The sequence below is a fragment of the Etheostoma cragini genome, chromosome 4 (assembly GCF_013103735.1).
Source record: "Etheostoma cragini isolate CJK2018 chromosome 4, CSU_Ecrag_1.0, whole genome shotgun sequence".
Classification (NCBI taxonomy): domain Eukaryota; kingdom Metazoa; phylum Chordata; class Actinopteri; order Perciformes; family Percidae; genus Etheostoma; species Etheostoma cragini.
In genome coordinates, this window is record NC_048410.1 from 18376598 (window position 1) to 18383031 (window position 6434).

At 38.5% G+C, this 6434-nt stretch overlaps 1 long non-coding RNA gene across 1 annotated transcript; it reads right to left on the bottom strand.

Annotated features, from left to right (window-relative positions):
* Positions 1-2237: 2237 nt before the first annotated feature.
* On the bottom strand, positions 2238-2543 carry LOC117943055. Its single transcript, XR_004656277.1, has 2 exons — positions 2482-2543; positions 2238-2423 (listed from the first exon to the last, which is right to left on the bottom strand). It is a non-coding gene; the product is annotated as an uncharacterized LOC117943055 (long non-coding RNA).
* Positions 2544-6434: the final 3891 nt, after the last annotated feature.

A 6434-nucleotide genomic window follows, 5' to 3' on the forward strand; every position in this document is an offset into this window, starting at 1 on the left:
CAGTTACCATCTATTTAATTTACATTGATACGCAGACCTTTTTTTACAGACTAGCCGTGTCTTTTGGGGTTTTGTGTGTGTAGTAAATTTACGAGCCACCTGGGGAAGCAGCATGCTTAATTAAAACACAGCAACATGCTATTACTCAACACTTTCACAGATTCCGCAGCCAATTACTGGGAAGGAAAGCACGTCAGTCTCTTTTAGGAAGTCTTTTATTAGCCTGTCCCACCCAAAATGAAGAATAACCCGAGATTATTGGAAATTATTGACATTTTATTTTGTTGATTTTTTCCGACCTATGTCAGTTTTTTTTCTGACCATTTTATGGTTATTCATGGTGCATTGTTGCAATATACATAACATTCACAGGCATAGCACATCTGTTTTTCTAGTCATCTCTCTTACACCGACCATCATAATTTTAAATGTGGTTTTCCAAAATTCCAAAAAAAAAACACTTCGAGAATTCATAAATAATGTGGATATTGTATACTGTAGGTCTAGTTCTTTTCACTAACCTAGCTTGAACATCATCACCACAAGAAGCAGGATAAGAAAATATATTCATAAAATGAAAATGCATGCAACCAAACGCAAGGTATATAAACAATGTTCAATATAAATCTGAGTCAGATACATTGACCATTTTCCATGACCTCTTTCAACCGCTCACATCTCATTTACGTCTCGCATCCAATGGGGATTCCCAGTTTGTCATCCTCAAGCCTGTCCAGCTAGCTCCTTATGACCTGTGCTCCAAAATACACTGTAGGTATGTCACAATGTGAAGAATAATACAAAGATGATTTATCACAAGACATGATGGCAATACTATTTTAGTTTTTACCCTTTGAGTCTGTGTGTGTGTGTGCCATCACGGCAAAATGTTGTCCTGGAGACACCTACTGTGGTGAGAAGTGTGGCAGTTTTGAGTACTTTGCTAGGTGTTTACATGTCTGCGACCAGTTTTTATTAACACGGTAGTGTCAAAAGCATGTAAATTGCAGTCACAAATTTTACATATGTGTAGTTGAGATTGAAACGAAGGCAGAGTTCAAAAATGGGTGTGGTCAAAACAACAGCCTTGGCTCCTCCACTTCAGGCCCCTGGCCAGACTGCAAGATACAGTCAAAAAACTTTACAGGTGTGTAGATGACATCAAAATATGTGATCTGATTGAGGGCACTACAAGTTTGATTTGATATAATTCAATTAATTTTGAGCATGTTGAAAATCACCAAAAAGTAGGGGGTGGGAAGCGATGCCATGTTACATCCTGCTACGTACTGCTGTGCCTTGTAATGCCGCACAGTGCCCTGCAATACCATGAACTACTACAAAGAACTACTACAAACTACTATTTATGTGACTGTTATTGCCAATCTTCATTTTCCTCGCCACTGTCGCACTGTTGCTTGCTCTGGAGAAAAGTTCTAGAACTGGTCCTTGTAAATTATGGAGTGTGGTCTAGAGCTACTCTATCTGTAAAGTGTCTCGAGATAACTCTTGTTATGAATTGATAACAAGAATAAAATTGAATTGAATTGAATTGAAGCAGGGAAGTAGGAAAGAGGCTCCCCACTTTTCCCCGTCCTGATTAAGCGTCACCGCTGCTGTGATCCACTTGCAAGAAGGTTTTAGTATTGTATGGTACAAGAGGACTGTTATTCACAAATTGTTGATTTATTTAGCGACTGTTTATTAAATTAAAGGTTGAAAAATACTTTCTATAAAACATAAATCTGATCTGTGTGTCACTAGTTTGAGTTTCTTGAGTGGAAAATGAGCTCATTTTTGTTCACTACGTTAAGTAGAAGAAGAAGCATCCCTAGAAATCTTAATTGGAAAAGCAACACAAAGGTGAGAGTTATGCTGTATTGGCAGTGACATTAAGCAGTAAATTTCAGTTACACAGGAGAAAAACCCTTGAAGGGACATTTAAAAAAAAGCATATTAGATAACAACATAGCAATAATTTAGAAAACACAAATATGTCATACAATTTACAAAAAAAGCACATATACAAAACCATACCTTAGTGAAATCAAGGGATACTCTAATCCTTTTTAAAGACAAATAAATAAACTGTCAGCTAAAATATTCAAAGAGCAGGGAAGTGCACAGGTTCAAGCTATTGTTGCCCGGGCAACTGCCCGTGTGCCCTGATTGGCTCAGCTGCCCCTCAGGTGAATGAGCCTAAATACATTTTTCGCTCTTTCTTTTTTATTTTTTCGTTTTGCTGTGGTGGCTGCATTATTACGATTACACGGCAATCACTACTAAAATTAAATCAAATTAAATCGCTGTGTCATCCAATCTTGCCCTCAGCAATGCCCTCTGCCCCCCAGTCATGTGACTTTGTTTATATTCTAACATACGGAACACCGCAAATGAAAGAGGGGAAAGCCAAGCCCTTCTGCCTTCACTTAAGTTTATAAAAGTTATGGCGATTATGACAAATACCCTGTGAATAGTAACTAAAAAAATCCACTTGAGCTTTGAATAATATGCAGCTTCATCTTGTAACGTTTGCATCACGTCTATATAGCCCGACGTTAGTTAGTTCTTGTGCTAAAGGATGCCTTCACAACAAAGAAGACTGAAGGAGAGAGAGAAACAGCTCCAAGAAGCAGCTAAAAGATCTGCAACTTTGTAGAGCTGGATTCAAATTGCCAGCAGACCAGTTGGGAGAAAAGCGTTTGATAATGTCAAACAACCGTTCTACATTATTCATTTCATGTAAAGTTGGCCTATTTTATCAGAAGCTTTTACTTTAAGTTGGAGTAGGCTCATAAAAAAAAGTCAGTGTCGTGTATAGCATTGTGAATTAGTTATTATTTTATGTATACCAAAGGTTGAGTAAAATATAGCTGTAGTCTTGTTATCATTGTTCTTTATAATATATACACATATATATTATTTATGGTGCCAAATCATAACATTAGTTATCTCAACCAAAATCACTGACTGCAGCCACAGTCTTAAGGTTAACTGGCAGCACTAGTGTCAGTGTTAGCAGTGAAAAGAACAGTACAATGTATAAGCTACTTTATTCAGATTGTAATAATTCTATTCAAGATAATGCCTACCACAAGTCTCCAGACCAGAGAGGCAAGGAGAGCACGCAGAGCATCACTCAACAAATCAGAAGGCTACATAATGAGAGTGGTGAGTGTTCCTATAAAAGGGCCATGTCAGTAAAAGGGTGATAAGGAAAACGATAGATGCTGCGGCCAATAGTATTCTATCCATCTTTGAAGGCTGAACTGGGGGAGGCTGCCTTTTTTCACGTTAGAGCAATGGTTCCTTCAAATGTCTGTGCTCATCCCTGAAAAGAGGGATCCCCCAACAGGATGTTTCAGAAGGCAATAGGTGTACACTTGTGCAATATCAAGGGCAATGGCAAGGACATATGAAAAAATAATGTGAGATAACTAGAAACATGTTGGGGCAAAAATATAAGACAAAGAGAGGTAGAGAGAGAGAGAGAGAGAGAGAGAGAGCGAGAGCGCAGTGTGTTGGTGTTGTTGATACCAGCGGGAGCCTCTGATCTGCACAGCTGAGTTAAAGAAAGATTCAACTTATCTGAATTTCATGAGTCTGCACTCTGCAGGGGGTTTACGCAAAAAGCCGGTGTGCAGCTATTATAACAGACAGGGAAATAAAAAAGACTGAGAGAGAGAGAGAGAGAGAGAGAGAGAGAGAAAGGGATCAATTTTTATTGTCACCTACTGTATGCAGGAAATAATTAAAAATATGAACTGCAGTAACCTTTTAGATATTATGTCATTCTCTATCTACTGTATGGCCCGCTGACCTTTCCTCAATCAATTTCACTCATGGTCATCATCTTGGAAGCAAGCCATCTTAAACTGTGGAGAGTGGAGTCTCAGCCCTCACCAGTTAGCGGCCAACGCCATGACACAGCACAATTTGTCACACAAAACAACCTTTAATGGCCACAAGGTGAGTGAAGGATCTTGTGTATGAAAAAGCAATGTCAGTGTCAAGGGTAAACTGCAGAGGTTTGCTCTCCTACATGACTAAAAAGCGCAAATAGTAATTTTACTTCACAGCTAAATAATATGCAAATCTTCCTGCTGTGTTTAAACTATTCTAGGAAGCCTTTGTTTTCCATTTCAATGACGGGAATGTCTATTAACAGATTAATATTATAAAATGTATTTTTCATTCACTTACTATAGTGCAGCTCAGTGTTGTAACTGGTGGCTAGAAGGTACAGTATATAAAGGATTTTAAAAAGCTTCCAGTTATCAGTGGCAGAACTGACTGCCCTGCACTCAGTCGATGAGCCAACATTTTATCTGATCATGTCTTCTGTCACCTTTAAATATTTGACCATTTGTTTTACTATCCTATAAGTTGCTATGAGGATTGCTAAGGTTTGGTGAGTTTGTATTTTTTCCACATTGTTCCACAAGTGGTTGACGAGCTGATCAGTAACTAAAACCTAAAAAGCCGTGTTAAATCATAGTCCAGGACTGTGATACATAGTATGATGGTCCGGAATCAGGTTTCAATCAAGTTTCTGTTGATAGACTTTCCAACCATTTTTATATGAATGGATACTAATGCCATGAACAGTTGGAAAAATACAATCACAACCACTAGTATGGTCCTTAAATAGTGCAATGTACAGAGTTGGAAGTTAACCGACCACGACCTCATATTTTGCAGCACACTTTTATCTATTGTAAGAGATAATTTGCAGAATAAATTAAGGCAGTTGACACTTAACAATTTTACCAGTGTTTAGCTGCAGGAAAGACGTTGCATAAGAGATTACGCAGCCAGCTATTGTTATCTCTCTCTCTCTCTCTCTCTCACACACACACACACACACACACACACACACACACACACACACACACACACACACACACACACACATACTTAACACATTTCTCTGCTTTGATGACAAAGACATAATTCACAAAAAAGCTCTCATTAAAGTGGCAATGTTTTATTATCACTCTCACACTTTCACTCGCAGCTGCAAGAAAAACAGAAAATGTGTCTTTTGTGTGTGTGGACGGTTTGTGCGCAGTTCTTGCGGTGCAACATAATGGTTGAGTTTTTTTTTTAAATGTAGTCATTCATACATGAATGTAGAGGGAGGTAGTTATTTAGGTCAGATGATGAAAATATTCTCTTTATCAAGCTTACTATAGGTCTTTCCCATACAGTTACTGTTAATGTGTTAGGCAAAATAAAAACTGCCACTCGCCTTACTCCCCTTAAAGGCACCCCTGTGGCTCAGTAGTCTGGGGCTTGTGCCATATGGCCATAGTGTCCCTGGTTTGAGTCCAGCTGGGGACCTTTGTTGTTGGGGGACCCCCACACCCCCTCCCTCCCTCCCTTGCTCTTTTCTCATATTTCCTGGCTGTCTCAACTGTCAACTACCATGCGAAAGAAAAATAGCTTATACAATGTTTATTACACTTCTTTTGATGAATGCTCAATTCTGATTGGTCAAATACAGCATTCTATGGTTTGATATGTTACAAGAGACGGTCGCTATGATATTTGTGAATAGCAGATCCTTTGCTTTGAATAACAGACTGTTGCTATGGACGCAGCTCTGATCATAGACCCTGAAGGACCATTTTTACGTAAATCACTAAAATCGTTTCTAAAATCAATATTTTGTCTCAAAATATCCGATTTTTCTTAGTAGGCAGGATAATGGGCGAGCATGGGATTTTAGTGAATTAAAATATACATTATCCCTTACATATTGCTTACAGTCATAGTATATAGTGGTCTAAATCATCTATGAAGCCAAAGGGATGCTAGTGTAAAATATGAGTTTCCAAATGAATTATATGGAATTAAAGGATTGAAATATGAGTTAAAACTCAAAATTATATTTCAGGGGATGCCATTGCCAGGTTTATTTTCAATTTCCCCCCAAAATGTGCTGCAAATCTGGAACAGCCATATGCCTTGGTTGGTGTCATGTATCAGGGACCAGCAGATGTGTGATGTAGGGACACTAAGGCACGGAGGCAATCAATAAAAGATTGTGCTGGCCAGGCTGCAGCAGGGATAAGCTTGGTCAGATATGAACAAAGCTTTGATGATCATTTAACAGCTTACTTATTTATAAAATAGTGACGTGGGTAAAATAGCTGTTATTATTACTATATGTGTCTGTGACTTACAGGTAAAAGTACTGTAGACAATATTTTTTGAGGAATAGGCCTATAAGTGTGAGAGAAATGATTTATTCTAATCAAGTCTCCTGGGATTTGAAATAACATTTTATACAGGTTATATTTAAGCCGGTGTAGGAAGGTGATTTTAAAAATACTTTCTCTCAGGCTGGACCATGCATCTTTTCCTGCCCATCCAGTAGATAGAGAGAGTATGTCTTCGTCATCCTCTCTCTCCTGGCTGTGCAGGGGCTG